Genomic DNA, 21,735 nt, shown 5'->3' with positions numbered 1-21,735 from the left:
GGGAGAAGAGAGGAGGGAGCCTGATTCCAGGGTGTATCACCTGAGAACTGCCCTCTCACAACCTGGGAACCCTTAGGGGATGTCAGAGAGCCGATTTCAGCCCATCCCTGCAGGCCAGGCAGAGGGACCCCACCGGTGCACAAATCCATGCACCGGGCCTCTAGTATGTGTGTGTGTGTGTGTGTGTGTGTGTGTGTGTATGATGGAGGATTTTACCTATGCTGTTGATAAAGCTTTTGGACAGCATGGCCTATGACGTCCATGATAACAGTAGTTTTCCAAATTCTGTATTCTGCAATTAATCTTTCCCATTTTTATCTCAGGCAGAGTGGGAAGACGACAGATTTGTCATTGAAGCTCTGTGTGGAAAGCACACATGGAGAAGCAGAGAATTGGCAATTCATAAGGAAAGAGAAGTGGCTGGATACACAGGTCTACCAGGAATTGCCTTTCCCAAACTCACTAGTTAAATGGGTCTCTAGGGAGGGGACAAGGTACGTCAAGAGAGCCACCTAGAAACATGAGTCAGAAGTCCATGTCTTCCTTTCCCCAACACTCCAGCTCTAACCTAGTGAGGAAGACTACTTCGCCAATAAGTTTGTGGCCATTTAACGTTTGTGTAAACTGCTTCTTTTCCTTTGCTCATTTTTAAAAGCTGATTCATAAGTCTCTTGATTTGTAGGAGTGCTTCATCTTATTAAGGTTTTAATTTTTGGTTAATTGTTGTAATTACTGTATTTATTAAATCTAAGATGCCATTGATTGCAAGATATTACTCCTAAGGGGAGGGAGGTTTAAAAAACACAAACTATGTCACAATAAGTCTTATTACTCAACATTTTTATTTTATACTAGCTGTACCCGGCCGCGCGTTGCTGTGGCTCAGTCTGGTTAAATGGAAAAGAAAGAAAAGAGAAAGTGCACGTTTCTAATATGTTTAATTTCACAATGCTTTTGGGTATACAATATTTTTTGTTGTTCCAAAAGACTGGCCTAACCCGTATCATTTGAGAAGAATGTTTCAAAAAATAGAAAACAAGTGACCTCTTGTTTTGTTTACTTTTTACTATTTTTACTTATACAGGTAATTATTTTATAATTTAAAAATATTAAAGAAGAACTAAAAGTCTTCTTTGAGTTCTACCAATAGAGATTGTCTGGTTTGCCGACTCTAGAACACACAACATATAATTGTCCATGTGAAAAGCAATCCGTGTCTAGATCTAAACCACACAATTCTAAAGATTGGCCCTGAGCTTTGTTGATGGTGATTGCAAACGCCAATCGAATTGGGAGTTGCAATCTCTTAAATTGAAATGGCATATCCGCTGGAATCATAGGAATGCGAGGAATGAGGATATCTTCACCTTTGAAAGGTCCTGTCAAGATTGTTGCTTCTATGACGTTGCTCATTAATTTTTTTACTGCAAGCTGCGTGCCATTGCAAAGCTTTGGCTGGTTGATATTTCGCAGCATGAAAATTGGCGCGCCGATTTTCAAGTGCAGTACGTGCGGTGGCATCCCTGGCAGATCGAGTGAATTCAAAAATTCTGTTGGATAATTAACCGCTTCATCTGCTTCCACAACAGTGTCGACAGACTTGTATGTGACAGCCTCGCTGTGAATGTTAGACTGAATAATATTGTTAAGTTCATAGACGTCTTTGTTCTTGGCCGCAAGAATAGCTCGTTCACTCAGCCAATCGTGATTCTTATAATTGGTTTGAATATTGGGAAATACTTTTTCAACCAATTCTTCTTTTGACCTCACTAAATTGCAGAAGTTATGAGGCAATGAAATTCGTCCTGAGGTCAGATCAACCGGCACCTTTCCGTTCCCAATTTCCAGCAATTGATGTGAGAATATCTCAGCTGATCGATGGTTTTGTAGCTGGACATGCATATTTGTAGTTAATTTTATCTACAATTTATACTTGTAAACAGAAACATTGAAATGGAATCGTAAAATATTTAATATAGCGTGTGTTGTTTTTATGTCCAACAGATGGCGCTGTTTTTCAAAAAAAGCATGTTTTTACCTGTCACAGGTGTGACATCTATATAATAATAGGTATGTAGGTATGTAAAAACACACACGTGTTCGAATGCAACGTTGTGTCAAAATTTCAAAGCAATCTGTGAAGAGCTTTCAGAGATTTAAGATTTTGAACAAACGAACATTTACATTTTTATTTATATAGATGTATTGAAAGAGCTTGTTTAGACTTTTTGTGTGTATATTTAAGGGGGAAAACATAAGCGAAATAGATGGGCTAAGGTATTTGCAAATATTTTTATTATTTTTTAAAATCCTCACCCAAGATTATTTTTCCATTGATTTCTAGAGAGAATAGAAGGGAGAGAGGAGAGAGGAGAGAGGAAGAGAGGTGGGGAGAGAGAGAGAGAGACAGAGACAGAGAGAGAGAGAGAGAGAGAGAGAGAGAGAGAGAGAGAGAGAGAATACTGATTGATTGCTTCCCACACGCTCTCCTACCTATCGGGGCTGAGGAACCTGCAACCAGGTACATGCCCTTGATCAGGAATCCAACCCAGGATTTTTCAGTCTGAGGGCTGGTGCTCTAACCACTGAGTAACTGGCCAGGGCGTTTGCAAATATTTTAAACTCAGAGGTCACCCACTCTCTTGAGTGACTGACTTCTCTTTTCAGAGCCCTCGCTGTACTTGTTTTCCTGCACTATATATTACCCTTTGTGTCATCAAGAATATTGCAGCCACATTTCTCCTGAGCAATTCAGTACTGTTCCCAGAATATTTTCTCAAGCCATAGCCACCAATTCTGATGCTGACACTTTGTTGTACTTAGTAGTGGATGTAACAAGCTTTCAGATGGAAAAAATACCCTTTGTTATCCTTAAATGACTCTTGAACAGTGTGTTGATTGAAGTGTTTAGGGGTAGCACCTCACCAATAATAATGTAATAACAGCCAGATTTGGACTTGTGCAGGCAATGGCTTCATTTCACAACTACTGCCTGGCAGACAACAAACTTAAGTCACCATTGATGGTAAAATGAATGTTGATTTCAGGTATGTAAAAATGTAAAGAAATGTTTATTATAATTGATGAATTAGAGTGGGGGGTTGTTTTTTTTTTTAACTGTATCATGATGCATCGTTTTTACCTTTTTTTGTGGTAAAACAAAATTAGTCATTTAACTATTTTAAGTGTACAATTCAGTGGTATTAATTACACTCACAATGCTGTGCATCCATCACCACTATTTCCAAATTTTTCATCATCCCAAAGAAAGCTTTACCCATTAAACGATAACTCACCACTTCCTCTTTTCCTAGTCCATGGTAATTTCTAATTTAATTTTTGTCTCTATGCATTTGCATATTCTACATATTTTATACTAGAGGCCCGGTACATGAAATTCTTGCACAGGGGGGATGTGTGTATCCCTCAGCCCAGCCTGCATCCTCTCCAATTTGGGATCCCTCTCACAATCCAGGAATTCTGGCTCCCAACTGCTCGCCTGCCTGCCTGCCTGATTGCTCCTAACTGCTTCTGCCTACAAGCCTGGTCACCCCCTAACCACTCCCCTGACAGCCTGATCAATGTTTAACTGCTCCCCTGCTGACCCAATTGCCCCTAACTGCCCTCCCCTGCTGGCCTGGTCACCCCTAACTGCCCTCCCCTGCCAGCCCGATCACCCCTAACGGCCCTCCCCTGCAGGCCTGATCACCTCCAACTGCCTTCCCTTGCAGGCCTGGTCCCTCCCAACTGCACTCCCCTGCTGGCCATCTTGTGTCCACATGGGGGTGGCCACCTTTTATGTTAGAGTGATGGTTAATTTGCATATTACTCTTTTATTAGATAGGACTAGAGGCCCGGTGCACAAAAATTTGTGCACTCAGGGGGGGAGAGGGGGTCCCTCAGCCCAGCCTGTGCCCTCTCGCAGTCTGAGACCCCTTGGGAGATAACGACCTGCTGGCTTAGGCCTGCTTCTGGGTGGCAGAGGGCAGGCCCAATCCCTAGGTGCAGCCCCTGGTCGGGCTCAGAGCAGGGCTGATTGGGGAGTTGGGGCGCCGCCCCCTGTCATGCACAGAGCAGGGCAGATTGGGAGGTTGCGATGCCACCCTCAGTCACGCTCAGGGTAGGGCCAATTGGGGGGTTGGGGCACCGCCCCCTGTCACACTCAAGGCAGGGTAAATGGGGAGGTTTTGGCGCCACCCCCTGTCACACACAGAGCAGGGCCAATCAGGAGGTTGGGGCACTGCCCCCTGTCACTCACAGAGGAGGGCCCATCAGCGGGGTTGGGGCTCCATACCCTGTCACGCACAGAGCAGGGTCGATCAGGGGTTGGGGAGCTCCCCCCTGTCACGCACAGAGCAGGGCCAATCAGGGGGTTGAGGAGCTCCCCCCTGTCACACACACAGCAGGGCAGAACAGGGGGTTGGGGCTCCGCACCCTCTCACACTCAGGGCAGGGCCAATGGGGAGGTTATGGCTCTACCTCTTCACACAGAGTAGGGCCACGGGGGGCGGTTGGGGTGCCGCCCTCTATCACCCACAGAGCAGGGCTGATCAGGGGGTTGAGGTGGCGCCACTCTCACACTCAGGGCAGGGCCGATGGGGAGGTTATGGCTCTACCCCATCACACACAGAGCAGGGCAGGTGGGGGGGGGGGGTTGGGGCGCTGCCCTCTATCACCCACAGAGCAGGGCTGATCAGGGGGTTGGGGTGGCGCCACTCTCACACTCAGGGCAGGGCCGATGGGGAGGTTATGGCTCTACCCCATCACACACAGAGCAGGGCAGGGTTGGGGGGGGGGGGCGCCTTCCCCTATCACGAACAGAGCAGGGCCGATAGGGAGGTTGGGTCCCCGCCCCCTGTCACACACAGAGCCGCAGGGTGATCAGGAGGTTTGGGGTGAAGTGTTCTGAAGATGTCAATCATGTCCATCTGATCTAGTGAGTCATTTAGGATTGCTGTTTCTTTGCTCATTTTTTGTCTAGAGGATTTATCCAGTGATGTCAGCGGTGTATTAAAGTCCTCTACTATGATTGTATTGTTGTGGATCTCTCCCTTGATATCTTCCAGGAGATTTTTATATATTTGGGTGCTCCTGCATTGGGTGCATATATGTTTATCAGTGTTATATCCTCTTGTTATATCGATCCCTTTAGTATTATGAAGTGGCCTTTCTTATCTCTTGTTATGGCCTTCACTTTGATGTCTATTTTGTCTGATATAATGTCTGATATAAGTATTGCTACCCCAGCTTTTTTTTCATTTCCATTTGTCTGAAAGATATTTTTCCTTACCTTCACTTTCAGTCTGTGTGAGTCCCTTCTTCTGAGGTGGGTCTCTTTTAGACAGCATATATATGAGTCAGTCGTTTTATCCATTCAGTCACTCGATGTCTTTTGATTGGAGTATTTAGTCCGTTTACGTTTAAAGTTATTATTGAAAGGTACTTGTTTGTAGCCATTTTTATTTTTTTGAGTCTGTGTTCCTTCCTACCTTTTTATTTCTTCTTTTTACAGCATTCCCTTTAGCATTTCTTGCATTGCTGGCTTGGTAGTGATAAAGTCCCTTAGTCTTTTTTTGTCTGAGAAGCTCCCGATTTCTCCTTCAATTTTGATTGATAGTCTTGCTGGATAGAGTATTCTTGGATTCAGTCCTTTGCTTTGCATCACTTTGTATATCTCCTTCTATTCCCTTCTAGCTTGATGTGTTTTTGTTGAGAAATCATTTGATAATCTTATGGGGGATCCTTTGTAGGTAACTCTCTGTCTCTCTCTTGCAGCTTTTAAGATTCTCTCTTTGTCGTTAACATTTGCCGTTGTAATATTGGCATGTCTTGGTGAGGATCTTTTGGGATTCACCTTGCTTGGGACTCTGTACTTGTGTAACTTTTTACTTCCCCATATCAGGGAAATTTTCTGTTATTCAAATAAATTTTCTAATCCTTGCTTCTCTTCTTGTCCTTCTGGAAGCCCTATTATATGTATGTTATTTTGTTTTGCATTGTCCCAAAACTCCCTTAGGCTCTCCTCCTGCTTTTTAATTTTTTTCTCTAGTTACTGTTCAGATTGGGCTTGTTTCTGTACTTTATCTTCTAACTCACTAATTCGGTCCTCTGCTTCTTCTAGTGTACCGTTGAAGCCTTCCAAATGTTTTTGATTGTAGCTATATCATTTTTCATTTCTTCCTAATTTTTGCATAGGTTGTTGATTTTCTCGTCCATCTGGTGTATGAACTGTATGACCATTACTCTGAATTGTTTTTCTGTCATGTTGCATGCTTCCATTTTACTTATTTCATTTCTTGGTGATTCCTCCTTTTCTATCCTCGGGGATTGTTTCATTGTCTCCCCATTCTGACTATCACCAGAAGGTTCAAATGTCAAGTTGCAGGGGCCTGAGCCATGTGCAGTAGGAGTTTTGCACCCCCCAAGTGTCACTGAAGAGCTCTGACACCAAGTCGTGCAGCTGCTGTGGGTTGATGGGAGCTGTGCTCGCCCTGGGTTAAAGTCTCAGGTGCTTAGTGTGGCCTCGTGTGCGCACCTAGAATCAGGGGGACCCTGCCTGCACCACGTTGACACACAGAACCTGCTGGGGTGTGCCAAAAATCAGTCTCCTAGTGTGTGCCAGGAGTCAGAGGCTCCCTGTGTCCGCGCAGAGAATCGAGTATCAGAGTCTCTGTTGCTTGGTGCTATCTCGCACCAAGAATCAGGGTCCCTATGTGCGCATGCGCCAAGAATTGGAGTCTCTGGCTGCTAGTGTGAATGTACTGGGAATCAGGGATCCCATGTGCATGCAATGAGAAACAGAGTCTAGTCCCTGGTGCTCATTGCTGCCTCTTGTGTGGAATTCAGGGTCCCCGATCTGCTTGGGAGATCGGGTTGCACTAGTTGCACTGGAAAACAGCCTTCCATGTGCGCTTGCCCTGAATCAAAGTCAGGTGGCACTGCTGCTCAGTGTGGGTGTGGAGTCTGGTCACCCAGGTGTGCACTGCAGGAAGCAGACTCCCCGTGTCCATGCACCCAGATTCAAATTCAGTGCTGCCCCCCTGCATGGGCACGGGGTTTGGTAGTGGGGAACAAACTCCTTGAGTTCGCACATTCAGGTTCAAATTCAGTGTAGTCTCCCTGTTTGGGTGCTGGGTCTGGCCATGGGAAGCATACTCACCGGGTTTGTGCACCCAGGCTCATATTCAGCGCTGTCTCCCCGCGTGGGTGCGGGACCCGGTCGCGGAAAACTATCTCCCCAAGTTTGCGCACCTATGTTCAAATACAGCACACTCTCCTTGCCTGGGTGCAGAGCCCTGGCGAGGGCAACAAACTCCCCGGCTTCGCACAAACAGTTTCAAATTCAGCACAGCCTCTCTGCTAGGGTGCAGGGTCTGGTCGTGGGAAACAAACTTCCCGGGTCTGCACCCCCAGGACCACACTCAGCACAGTCTCCCTGCCTGGGCATGGAGCCCAGTCACGGGAAACAAATTCCCCGAGTTCACAAGTCCAGAATCAAACTCAGCGCTGTCTCTCTGCCCTGCATGGGTGTGGGATCTGGTCCCAGAAAACAGTCTCACCAAGGATGCGCACCCAGGCTCAAATTCAGCACAGTCTCACTGCCTGGGTGTGGAGCCGAGTCGCTGGAAACAAATTCCCTGAGTTCGCGCACATCCAGACTCAGATTCAGCGCTGTCTCCCTGCCCTGTGTGGGCGTCGGATCTGGTCACAGAAAACAGTCTCCCCAAGGATGTGCACCTATGCTCAAGTTCAGCACAGTCTCCCCGCCCGCGGAGCCTAGTCAAGGGGAAACAAACTTCCCGTGTCTGACTCCAAGGCTCAAAGTCAAGCAGAGCTGCTGCTGCTGAGTGTGTGCAGAAAGCCCTATTGTGCAGCTGGGGTCTGGCAGTTCCTATGCTGCTGCCCCGAGGGTGGCGGGGGAGGGGGATTGGCTTTGTGACTCAGAGAAATCTGTGGCCAGGGTACCTGGAGTCTTGGTGTCCCTGGGTCTGCAGCTGTGGTCGTAGGTCTTCTACCAGAGCGGCTGTAGTGTTTGGGTTTGCTACCGAGACCAGACTGGGTGGTGGCGAAGCTAGGATCCTAGTCTCAAGCTGTTCTGTTCTTCAAGATGGCGTGGTCTCTGAGCCACTGCCTCCCCTGAGTGTTTGCTGAGGCAGCGGGGTTTTGCCATCTAAGACTGCCTGGATTGGCAGCCACTTGAAAGACCTGCAGGATCTAACTGTCCCTATTTCACCCACACACATTTCTGGCTGTCAGCTAGGGCCTTCCTTCATTCCACACCACCCACCTGGTGGTCAGCACACATCATAGCAAGTGGTCAAACTTCTGGTCAAACTTTGATCTGTTGGTTGACCTCCCAAGGGGACACTTTGCATATTAGCCTTTTAAATATATATAGAGATATAGATAGATATAGATATAGATATGTAGATATAGATATATTAGATTCCACATATTAATGAAGTCAAATGGTATTTGTCTTTCTCTGACTGACTTATTTTATTTAGCATAATACTCTCCAGGTCCATCCATGCAGTTGCAAAAGGTAAAAGTTCCTTTTTTTTTTAAATTAAATTTTATTGGGGTGACATTAGTCAACATGAACATATAGGTTTCATGTGTGGATTGCTAAATTACAAAATCTGTATATAGCACCATGTACCCACCACCCAAATTCAAATCTTCTGTTTCCTCATATTAGGACACCCTCTGCCCCAAACCCCTCCCTCTGGCAACCACCACACTGATGTTTGTGTTCATAACTTTCAGTTCTATATTCCACATATGAGTGAAATTATATAGTTCTTAGCTTTTTCTGTCTGACTTATTTCACTTTGCATAATCTCAAGGCCCATCCATGTTGTTGTAAATGACGCTATTTCATCCTTTCTTATGGCCATTGTGTATATTTACCACAACTTCTTTTTCTTTTTTAATTGAATCTTTATTGTTCAGATTATTACATTTGTTCCTCTTTTTTTCCCCCCCCAACCTCCCAGCTCCCACCCCACCCTCCGCCTTCACTCCCCACCCACTGTCCTCATCCATAGGTGCACGATTATTGTCCAGTCTCTTTTCCCATCTCCCACACCCCTTTCCCCCCCAAGAATAGTCAGTCCATTCCCTTTCTATGTCCCTAATTCTATTATGATCACCAGATTATTTATTCACTTGATTCTTAGATTCACTTGTTGATAGATGCATATTTGTTGTTCATAATTTTTATCTTTACCTTTTTCTTCTTCCTCTTCTTAAAGGATACCTTTCAGCATTTCATATAATGCTGGTTTGGTGGTGATGAACTCCTTTAGCTTTTCCTTATCTGTGAAGCTCTTTATCTGACCTTCCATTCTGAATGATAGCTTTGCTGGATAAAGTAATCTTGGTTGTAGGTTCTTGGTATTCATCACTTTGAATATTTCTTGCCACTCCCTTCTGGCCTGCAAAGTTTCTGTTGAGAAATCAGCTGACAGTCGTATGGGTATTCCCTTGTAGGTAACTGGGTTTCTTTCTCTTGCTACTTTTAAGATTCTCTCTTTGTCTTTTGCTCCTGGCATTTTAATTATGATGTGTCTTGGTGTGGTCCTCTTTGGATTCCTTTTGTTTGGGGTTCTCTGCGCTTCCTGGACCTGTAGGTCTATTTCTTTCACCAGGTGGGGGAAGTTTTCTGTCATTATTTCTTCAAATAGGTTTTCAATATCTTGCTCTCTCTCATCTTCTGGCACCCCTATAATTCTGATGTTGGTGCGCTTGAAGCTGTCCCAGAGGCTTCTTACACTATCTTCGTATTTTCGGATTCTTTTTTCATTTTGCTTTTCCAGTTGGGTGTTTTTTGCTTCTTCGCATTTCGAATCTTTGACTTGATTCTTGCGCTCCTCTGGTCTGCTGTTGGGTGTCTGTATAATATTCTTTATTTCAGTCAGTGTATGCTTAATTTCTAGTTGGTTCTTTATCACAACATCGAGGGTCTCATTAGATTTCTTGAGGATCTCACTACATTTATTGGCGGCTTCTAGAGAGTTCTTAAGAGACCTTAAAAGTGTGGTTCTGAACTCAATATCCTCCATTGACAGTTTTGTCCTGTTTCTTTGTCTCCGCATTTTTTATGCTTTCTTGGTGCACCCCCTAGTGGTCTTTGTGCGCCGTCTTGTTGTAATTAAGCCTTGATTGTTGTCGGCAATACCAGCGGTGATTTGACCTCCAGGCTAACTGGCTATGAGAGTCAGCTGTGTCTGCAGTGGGAGAGCTTCTGTGCTGGATCTCTAGGGCGGTGCTAATCTAGCCTTTGCCTGAGGCTATCCGGCAAATGGTTCTGCGCTGGGCTTGGGCAGGGCGGGTCCCCGGGGATCTACAGGGCGGGTGGAGCGAGCAGTTATGGCTGCTCTCAGTTCCTTCCCCAGGGGCTCTGCCTCTCAGAGTCCCAGCAATGGCTGCAAACCTCGGAGAGAAAGCTGCCTTCGAGTTCCGACCAAAGCCAGACAGTCCCGCTTCTCCCGTTTGAGTCTGGGTCCCTAGAGACTCGCCCGTATCTGGAGCTCAGAGTCTGAAACTCCCTCCCGATTGAAAACAACAACCGCGCCCTCCGCCGCCAGCCCGCTCCGCGCGTACACTCCGCACCTGAGTATTTCACTTCAGCACTGCGCCTCCTCTGAGTCTGGGTATGATATTCTCTTTCCTCCTAGTTGTAGAATTTCCACTCAGCCAGCCTTCCTGTGGTTCTGGATGCTGTCTGTTCTGTCCTTTAGTTATATCTCTGAAGTGGTTGTTTGAGGGCAGCAATCTCCAGCGTTAACCTATGCCGCCATCTTGGTTTCTCCCTACCACAACTTCTTTATCCAGTCCTCTATTGCAGGGTACTTTGGCTGTTTCCATGTCTTGGCCACTGTGAATAATGCTGCAATGAACATAGAGGTGCATATATCCTTGCATATAAATGATTTTGTTTTTCAGGTATACACCCAGGAGTAGGGTTGTTGGGTACGATGGTAGCTCTATTTTTAATTTTTTGAGGAATCGCCAGGCTGTTTTCCATAGTGGTTGTACCAGTCTACATTCCCACCAGCAGTGAATGAGGGTTCCCTTTTTCCCACAACCTGTCCAACACATGTTATTGCTTGTCTTGTTGATAATGGCCACTCTGACTGGTGTAAGGTGGTATCTCATTGTAGTTTTAATTTGCATTTCCCTAATTGCCAGTGAGGTTGAACATCTATCTAATAAAAGAGAAACATGGTAATTGGCGTACGACCGCTACCCTTTCCATTGGCTAATCAGCAAGATATGCAAATTAACTGTCAGCCAAGATGGCAGCCGGCAGCCAGGCAGCTTGAAACTAACATGAGGCTTGCTTGATTCAGTGATAGAGGACTCCAACGTTCCAGGCCTGCAGTTTCAAACATTGTAACAAATATAGACGCTAAACAAAACCCCAGAAACCAGCTTTCAGCCGGCTGGGATCTCAGAGCTGGAGTTGATACAGAGTTTCGATGATAGAACCGAAACAAACCAGATACCTGATTTCAGGAGCGAATGCCTAAGAGCTGGAGCCTCAGAGCTAAAGCTGGCCCAGAATAAAAAAAAAAAAAGAAAAAAAGGAGCAGTTGGGAGCTTCAGTCCCAGCCTGAAAACAGCCCTCAGTCCCTCACCCAGACTGGCCAGGCACCCCAGTGGGGACCTCCACCCTGAAGGGCGTGTGACCAGCTGCAGACAGCCATCATCCCCTCATCCAGGCTGGCCAGGCACCCCAGTGGGGACCCCCACCCTGATCCAGGACACCCTTCAGGGCAAACCAGCCAGCCCCCACCCATGCACCAGGCCTCTATTCTATATAGTAAAAGAGTAATATGGCTCCCAGCACTGGGATCAGCAGAGCTGCAAGGCCTCCTGGCACCGGGATCAGTGTGACAGGGGGCAGCACCCAAACCCCCTGATTGCCCTGCGGCTCTGTGTGTGACAGTGTGCGGCGCCCCAACCTCCCTATCGGCCCTGCTCTGTTCATGTCAGGTGAAGGCGCCCCAACCCCCTGATCGGCCCTGCTCTGTGCCTGATAGGGGGGAGCTCCCCAAACCCCTGATCACCCTGCGGCTCTGTGTGTGACAGTGTGCGGCGCCCCAACCCCCTCACCCCACGGGCCCTGCTCTGTGTGTGACGGTGTAGAGCCATAACCTCCCCATCAGCCCTGCCCTGAGTGTGAGAGTGGCGGCGCCCCAACCCCCTGATTGGCCCTGCTCTGTGGGTGATAGAGAGCGGTGCCCCAACCCCTGATCCGCCCTGCTCTGTGTGTGATGGGGGGCGGTGCGCCAACTCCCCTATCGGCCCTACTCTGTGAGTGACAGTGGGGAGCTCCTCAACCCCCTGATGGGCTCTGCTCTGTGTGTGACAGGGGGCAGCGCCCCAGCCCCTGATTGGCCCTGCTCTGTGCGTGACAGGGGGTGGCGCCACAACCTCCCCATCGACCCTGCCTTGAGTGTGACAGGGGGCGGTGCCCCAACCCCCCAATTGGCCCTACCCTGAGCGTGACTGAGGGTGGCATCGCAACCTCCCAATCTGCCCTCCTCTGTGCATGACAGGGGGTGGCGCCCCAACTCCCCAGTCGGCCCTGCTCTGAGCCCAACCAGGGGCTGCACCTAGGAATTGGGCCTGCCCTCTGCCACCCGGGAGCAGGCCTAAGCCAGCATGTCGTTATCTCCCGAGGGGTCCCAGACTGCGAGAGGGCACAGGCTGGGCTGAAGGACCCCCCCCCGCCCCCCCCGAGTGCACAAATTTTTGTGCACCGGGCCTCTAGTATATATATAAAAGACTAATATGCAAATTGTCCCCTCAGAAGTTCAATCGCTCGCTATGACGTGCGCTGACCACCAGGGGGTGGTGCAGAACATGGCAGGCATCCATGACGTGAAATGGCAGCAGGTGGCAGTGGAGGCGCTGCCAGCCCCAATGGCCCCTGATAAGAGCTGGATTGCAGTGGGATGGTGGAGCAGGTGAGCGGGCGATGCCAGGAAGGGTGCCAGGCAGGGCTGCGGGGTTGCAAGGCTGGGTGTGCGAGCTGGGGCTACCAGGGCGAGACAGGGCTGGACATGCCCTGAAGCCCTCCTGCAGTCCCTTCTAGGCAAGCCAATCTCCTGTGGTTCCTCCCCAGCCAGTTGGCCCCAATTGTATCTCTGCAGCTGAAAGAAGTCGGCGTTGTCAACAGAATATGTCTGACTACCAACTATTGACACAATGTACCTCTGCAGCTGAAATAAAGCGGCATCATTGACAGAGTATGTCTGAAAAACTGTCATCAACAAGTACTGCCAATACTGGTAGGAACTGCCTTCACAGCAAAAATAAAGTAAATGAGGATGCAATTATTGAAAATAGTTGTGGTGGAATGACTGTTACATGTCAATTTTGCCTATCACTGATGAAAAACCATCTGATAGAAAATTTACTTGATGTTGCAGCCCAAATGATATAAATTTTCCAGAATACCTGACATATTTTAAAAAATTAATGATAAACGAGGATTCTGACAGTAAAAATTTCATGGAAAATATTTTGTTATTGTTTATTTATTAATCAATTTATATATTTTTTCATGTACATTTTACTAATTTTCTTTCATCTCTGACACTTCTATTGTAGAGAAAGGGCAAATAGCAATATTTAAATATTTCTTCTAATTAATTTCCTTTCAATGTGCATGAATATGTGCACTGGGCAACTAGTCTTTTCATATATCTATTGGCTGTTTGTATGTCTTCTTGGGAGAGGTGTATTTTCAGGTCCTCTGCCCACTTTTTGATTGGATTGTTTATTTATTTGGTGGTGAGTTTTACGAGTTCTTTATGTATTTTGGAAATTAAACCTTTGTCAGAGCTACTGTTTCCAAATATCATCTTCCATCTGTTTGGCCATCTGTTTGTTTTGTTGTCTATTTCTTTTGCTGTGCAGCAGCTCTTCAATTTGATATAAGTGCCTTCTTTTTTATAGCTGAATATAATTCTAGTGTGTAGATGTATCACTGCTTTTTTATCCTCCTCATTTGCTGATGGGCACTTGGGCTGTTTTCAGATCTTGAGTGTTGTAAATACTGCTACTATGAACATAGGAGCTGCAACCTGCATGGCTAGGTTCAGGATCTGAAGGAGGGGCTGACGCACAAATGAAAATACTATATAAGAAATATGAATTTAGAAGGCATTGGAGGGCCAGGTGGAGACCTCTCTCCTGATGAGGCACACCAACTTCTGGCCTGGTCCACTTTTTATTTACTTGAATACACATTTGCCCTTTAGCAATGCATACAGTCAGATCAAAGGTAAAATTTGGTAAAGAATGTAAAGATTACCAGGTCAGGAAATTTCCTTGAGCCATTGAGCCCAAAGCAGGGCAGTTTTATGCTGATTTTCAGCCCTGCTGAATATCAAAGTCCATTGGCTTTCCAATGTTTCTCTTTGCATTTTTATGCTAACTGCATTTGCTTTAGATTTCCAGCACATAAGGGTGCATATTTTCTTTCTGATTGGTGTTTTGGGATTCTTAGGCTATATTTCTAGAGGGAGATTGCTGGATCAAAAGGCAGTTCCATTTTTAATTGTTTGAGGAAACTCCATAATGTTTTCCACAGTGGGTGCACCAGTCCTCATTCCCAACAGCAGTGTACTAGGGTTCCCTTTTCTCCAGAGCTTCGCCAGGACTTGTTTGTTGATTTTTTCATAGTAACCATTCTAACAGGTATCAGCTGATACCTCATTGTTGTTTTAATTTGCATTTCTCTGATGATTAGTGACCATGAGCATTTTTTTCATCTATCTATTGGCGATCGGTATGTCCTCTTTGGAGAAGTGTCTATTTAGGTGCTTTGCCCATAATTGGATTATTTGTCTTCCTGGTCTTAAATTGTATGAGTTCTTTATATATTTTGGACATTTTAAAGAAGCTTTTAGAGTTATAGATAGGTAGCAAAGGTAATACAGAGAGTTCCCAATAAATTTTCACCCAGTTTCTCCTATTGCTAACATCTTTTATTGCAAGGCAAATTTGTCACAACCAAGGATCCAGCATTGGTACATTATTGACTAGATTCCAAACTTGATTTAGATTCCACTAGTTTTGCCCTGGTGTCCTCTTTCTCTTCCAGAATAGCATATCACATTTAGTCTTTTGTCTCCTGAGCTCTCTAGTCTATGACAACTTCCCAAATTTTTCTGCATTTTAAAGACCTGCACAATTTTGAATGGGACTCTCTGATGTTTTTTTTCATAGTTAAACTAGGGCTATGGGATTTTGGAAGGAAGCTAGTGAAATGCCACTCTCATCATTGTATCAAGGATTCCTGTTACCCGTATGACTTCCCACTGATGATGTTAATTGTAATCACCCATCTGATTGGTAGTTGTCAGGCTGTCCACTGTGCAGGTCCCTAAGCAGAGCCCATACTTAAGGGTTGGGCAGTTCATCTTCGTCCTTCTGAGGAAGAATACCTATATAAACTATATAGGAATTCTTTTGTTCAGGAGGTTTGTCTCTTCTCCACCATTTATTTATTCAATCATTTATATCAGTACCAACTTGTGGATAGTTATTTTATATTATAGGTTATAACCCAGTTATATATTGCTTGAATTGCTCCAGCTTTGGCCATTGGGAGCTCTTTCACTTAGGTCCTGTCTCCTGACATGCTCACATTATTTTTTCAGCATTTCCTTACTTTCTGGCACTACAAAATGCTCCAGATTCATTTTGTATATTACCTCCTGCCTCATCTTTACAACCAACCATTTCTCCAAAGAGCACTTATTCCTTAATTGGAGAATGATATAGAAAGCAAGATGTGGCCCCTTGGTATTGGAGTGTCATTGCTTCTATGCCCCTCAGTGGACACAGCTAGGAAATATATGTATGTATACACACATATATAGATATTTGTGTATTTATCCATCTATATCTATATTAAACCAAACATTATTTCATACTGATGTCTCCAAATCTAATCCAGGACCACAAGGTTAATTTTAGTGCTCCCTCCCCCCTTGTTTGTCTGAGCCCCCTTCTTTCTCCAATAGCAAAAAACTTGGCTCCCTGGCATCCTATGCCTTCACTTACTTAGTCTCAGCATGCATAGACAGTAGTGTAGGAATCATTAGCCTATACCCCCACAGGAAGTAACTTATCCATATAAGTACAGTGTTTATGTACCTTTCTTATTGTCTTTACTCTTACAGTTTCCTGTCGAAATATTATTTTCCAAAGTTACTAAGGTTCAGCACCTTTTCTTTAAATGCCAGTTTTCATCGTTGGGAGCCAGCACTCTAGGTTGACTGGAAAAAAAAAATGTAAAGATACCATGGAAGGTTGTTTGTAAAGATGCCCGTTTGCAATGTGACTTTCTCTTCCCTTGGAGAGGTAGGTTCTGCTTCCTACTCCTTGAATCTAGAACTGGCTTCGTTATTTGCTTTGGCCAATAAAATGTGGCTGAATGGTGTGATTTTGAACCTAGACCTCAAGAGGCCTTACAGTGTTTGCTCTGGCCCCTGGCATTGTGAAGCAACCTGAATGTACAGCTCAGAGACATGCGGCCCAGCTGACAGGCAGTACCCACTTCCAGGTATGTCCACGAGGCATCATAGACCATCCTGCCTCAATTGAGCCCATTAAAGTGACTTGGCAAAAGTGACAGAAAAACTGCCCAGCTGAGCCCAGCCTAAATTGCTGAGTTAATAAAGTTCATTTATGCTTATATATTGAAGTCATTAAGTTTTGGGGTATTTTGTTAAGCAGTGATAGATAGATAATTCAGACACTAATGCAGCCTGGACATTTTTTAACATTTCAAGGAGTTTCTATATCTTATCCCAGCTAAGTTTTTAGAATGTTTCCAATAGGCCCTATCAGAGCAGCAAATTTAACTCACTGCAGGTCACATGATAAATAGCACTGCTGTTTTTATAAACAAACTGGAGGCCTAGTGCATGAAATTCATGAATGGGGAGGGTCCCTAGACCTAGCTGGTGATCAGGGCCGATCTGTGGGGTGACCAACAGGGTGATCAGGAGGCCCCCGCTGGCACCTGCCTTGGCCTGCCTGGGGCCGCCTGCTTTCTGGCCCTGTACCCTGCCACTGGTGGCCTCCCTCTGCGGGAGGCGACCAGCAGGGCAGTCAGGGGGCTGCTTCTCCTGCTTACCCACTGGCCCCACCCCCCAATTGCCCCAATGCTGGCACTGGTCACCTCCCGTGATCAGGGCAATCAGGGGATGGCACCAGCCCACTGGCTGGCTGGCCCTGCCCTCCACTGCCACCCTCTCGCCGGCTGGCCCCGCTCCCCCATCACTGCCACCAGTTGCCTTCCTCTGCAGGTGACCCATGGGGCAATTGGCTGGCCTGGGGCCTGTGGGCTGGGGGCAGCTCCTGCGTTGAGCATCTTCCCCCTGGTGGTCAGTGTGTGTCATAGTGACCGGTCATTCCACCAGTTGTTCTGCCATCCAGTCGATTTGCATATTAGGCTTTTATTATATAGGACTAGTGGCCCAGTGCATGAAATTCATGCACATTAAAAGGGAATTAATTAGAGGAAATATTTTAATATTGCTATTTGCCCTTTCTCTATAATAGAAGTGTTAGAGATGAAAGAAAATTAGTAAAATGTACTTGAAAATAATATGTACATTTATTAATAAATAAACAATCACAGCATGATATAACAACAACAAAGACATGATATAAAAACAACAAAAACATGATGTAAAAACAACACTGATACAAACAATGACTGATAAAGTGATTAAACTTATTATAATATCTCCCAGTATACCACATTAAGAGTGAAAACACTTTCAGAGTGCTTGACTAATTCCCTTGTGAGGAAGTATTTACAACTTTAACATCACACGCTCTTTGAACTCGAGAGAAAGCAACATATAACTGACCTTGTGTGAAAACAGGTTCAAGTAGAAATATTCCTACTCTGTCTAGTCATCGCAAATGCTGGCATCATGGAAAACTGTCTTTGAATTAATTTTAATGGGAGGCCAGTGTCAGATCAGGTTCCTGGGTACAGGGGAATGGGATTCCTGGTTGGCAGGCTGCTGACAGCAAACTGTCCAATGGCTGATTCTTCAAGGAATGGGGCTCCCTCCTCCCTCCTGTCAGGGTCCGGTTTGAAGGCCGGCAATGCCCCCGATTGCATGAGACCCAGATTTCCGCCATGCCCAAGCCAGGGCCCAGAGCTTTCTCCTGCCACCACCGCGCCCAGGCTGGGGCAGGGAGGGAGCTCCCTCCCGCCGGTAGACTGGTATTCGGTTGTTGTCCAGTCATTTAGGTCATAATGGCCCCTGGCTTTTTATATATTAGGATATTACAAAGTCAACCTATTTATTTTATGTTTCTCTAGCATATGATTTTCATAAAGATTCCTGTTTCTGGCTGGATCTTCAGAATATGAAAGGACAGCCAGAGGTTCCATTTGTGTAAATAAATAGCTAGTTAGAGCTTCCAACTCCCAGCATTTCCTCAGTCACCACAGCTTCTTTGTAGACTTTTTGGAAACTTCTTTTAAATTTCTGGAACTAGTTGTAAAATGGAAACCTTTTCACATTTCTTGTTTATTCCCATCTTTTCTGTCTTTTCTCTTGCCTCAGTTACTATGTATAGTATTATGTGTTTGTGTTTTTGTCTTGATAAGTATTCATAATGCTTTGGCTCTTCATGGCCAACATCAGCCTGGCCATCTGGGACCTGCTGGGTCAGGTCGGCTAAGACAATTCTGATGCATAGCATCTCAAGAAGGTCTGCTCTCCAGTCTTGGAAATTGCTCCATGGTCCTCAAAACATATTCTCTAACACATGGACTGCCAAAATGCACACTTTTCTCAAGTTCAAAATCAATTTTGAAAAGAAATTTGTTCAGTCTTAACTGAAATCACAAAACTAAGTTCTGAATTGTAAGTATGCTGTTATCATCTCTAAAATTTAGATGAATCTTGGCAATTATGCAGGAATTGCTAAGCTCTCTAGAGCTTTAGCAATGATTTTGTTGTTCTGACAAGCTGTTCAGGCTGTCAAAACATATCTAGGTAATTGGGTCCCTCACAAAAGACTTCTTCATGTAATACCTTTGCATGAAGAAACCCTTTAATAAGACAGGTTAGTAGTTTGGATCCCACTTGAAATTTCCAGAATTTTTTTCTCCATAACTGTTTTTACTACACTAGCACTGTTTAATATTTTTGTTCTATGGAGAACAAGAGTGATTTACAATTTTTTATTTAGCCTTCATGTATGATTTTTAAAAATATATCTTTATTGATTTCAAAGAGAAAGGGAGAATGAGAGAAAGATAAAAACATCAATGAAGAGAATTGCTAATCAGCTGCCCCTGGCACACCCCCCACTGGGGATCAAGCCCGCAACCAGGGCATGTGCCCTTGATCAGAAGCAAACCTGGGATCTTTCAGTTCATAGGCCGATGCTCTATCCACTGAGCCAAACCAGAGAGGGCTTTCATGTATGATTTTAATACAAATTCTAAATCTGAGCTTTGACAATCATGCAAAGTAATGTTCATATCTGCTTTGTGTTTCTTCTTAAAATACTCTTAAGCTACATATTAGAAAATTACCCATCAGATGAGTTTGGCTTTGAGTTGGCAACTCAGGTTATATATAGTGCTATTGGAAAAAGATTCTATGGGTCTGCAGATCTTTTAACTTGGTTAAAATTTTTGGCAAGATTTCTTTTTCTGTGTGTATGATATTTGTTTCTTCTTGGCAAGTTTCTGAAAACTTGATGCTTTAAAAAATATATATGTGATATGATCCTCAATACTTGTCTTGTACCATTTTATTTTTTGACACTAAGAAGTTAGCTTGTACCGGGCCTTGAGCTGAACAAAATATATCTTCATATGTGTTGCCAAGATTTGAGAATTTGTCCTTTCTTTGAAGAGCATTTCTATCTTTGGATGAACGTACCTGGAGTTACATATCTGAGATACTGGAAAAAGAAAAGTTGTGGCCACAGGAACTCATCCTTCATCTATTCGCCACCTGTCCTCATCAAGACCAAGAAGAAATTCTGCAATAGTGTTCAGCCTGACTGTTTCCAAGCAAGAGACTGTTGAAAAAAATCATTCTTAAAGGAGGGAAAACCCTAATCTGAAAAAAGGGGTCACATTCATTTATTTTTTTCTGTCTGTTTATATTTGAAGTCTTTGAAAAGCAAATTTATTCTTACCACTTAAAAGTGACTTAAAAGACATCAGTATGAGCTGTGGCTTTATAGTTGACTTTTAGTCCAATAGTTTAAGTCACAACCTTGGGAAAATGGTCAGTCTTTCCCCTTTGTTCTCTGACAAACTACCTTGTAAATAAATGAGCATGCCTGGTCAGTAGTGAGGTTGGCTGAAAGAAAGAGAACGTTTAGGATATTTCTTTGATCTCTTTGACCCAATTGTGTGCTTTACTCTGTAGTCAGGATGCAAGAAAGCAGTCCTTAACAAAATCTCCAATGTGATTTCCATGTGGACACCATACGCCATGCCCTTAAAATAACTCTTTCTAATCTTCAGTCTTACAATGTTCCAGATTTAAATTCCATCTGTACCCACCTCCCAGCTTCTTTTCTGCCACTCCAGGGCTGAGTAGCCATAAATAATCTCTCCATCTTTGGGGCTGAGTCAAACATACAGGATAACTTAAGAGAATGCCTTATCTGTATGGTTGAATTTAACTCTATGGATTTCAGAATAAATATTCTTTACTGAGAGCTACTACAAGGTCTACCTAAATGTCTTCATTTTAGACGATGGTGAAACTTTAATAACTACTCTCTTATAAATTAATAAATATTGTATTGTGTGTTATGTGTAGTACTAGAGGCCTGGTGCATGAATTCGTGCACCAGTGGGGTCCCTTGGCCTGGCCTGTGGGATGGAGCCGAAACTGGCTCTCCAACATCCCTCAAGGGGTCCTGGATTTTGAGAGGGTGCAGGCCAGGCTGAGGGACCCCACTGGTGCATGATTGGGGCTGGGGAAGGACACAGGAGGTTGGCCAGCCAGGAAGGGACCATGGGAGGGCTCCAGGGCTTATCCAGCCTGTCTCACTCAGTCCCAATTGGCCAGACCCAATTTGTGCACTCGGGGGGCATCCCTCAGCCCAGCCTGCCCCCTCTAACAGTCTGGGAGCCCTCACAGGATGCCCTACTGATGCCCCTGTGAGGAGCGGGCCTAAGCCGAAGTCTGGCCTCCCTCTGTGGAAGGCAACTGGCCAATCAGGTATATAGATACTTTCTGAAGGCAGCACAGACACCTTCCTTATTTCTTTCCTCTGCAGTTGGAGAATAGGGGACTAAAAGGTGGACACAGAACTGTGGCCGGGCCTGGGACTCTTGTAGGCAGCAGAAAGAAGGAGAGGGCTAGGGAAAGTCTAGACATGGTTTTCTTCAATTGTCTCCCTTCCTCCGGGCCCCTTGCTCTGTTCTCCCCTTGTCGTGGTGGATGCTTGGGCCTTAGACTGACAGGAGCCCAGCGATAGTGGAGTTCAGCCCCCTCACTTCTCAGCTGAACATACAACCACCTCACATTCCAAGTGGAGCTGTTTTCAAGTGGCTACAGTGCTGGCAATTCATGCCTCCCGTCCTTTCCCCTCTCGGGTTTCCTCCTTGGGTCAGTTGCAAACTTCACCGAGACACCAAAGCAACTGTGCCCTGGTACTTCTGCACCGGCCCCTGCCAGGGCCCACACCAGGAGGCTACCA

The 21,735-nt window shown here is 45.2% G+C and overlaps 1 long non-coding RNA gene across 1 annotated transcript; it reads left to right on the top strand.

Moving 5' to 3' along the window:
- The first annotated feature begins 12,830 nt into the window (after positions 1–12,830).
- On the top strand, positions 12,831–21,011 carry LOC132229362 (uncharacterized). The gene is made up of 3 exons (XR_009451671.1): positions 12,831–12,980; positions 13,099–13,304; positions 19,928–21,011. It is a non-coding gene; the product is annotated as an uncharacterized LOC132229362 (long non-coding RNA).
- Positions 21,012–21,735: the final 724 nt, after the last annotated feature.

Source organism: Myotis daubentonii, chromosome 3 (assembly GCF_963259705.1).
Source record: "Myotis daubentonii chromosome 3, mMyoDau2.1, whole genome shotgun sequence".
NCBI classification, from domain to species: Eukaryota; Metazoa; Chordata; class Mammalia; order Chiroptera; family Vespertilionidae; genus Myotis; species Myotis daubentonii.
The sequence above is the reverse complement of the archived record's forward strand: the minus strand, read 5'-3'. Positions and strand labels throughout refer to the sequence as shown.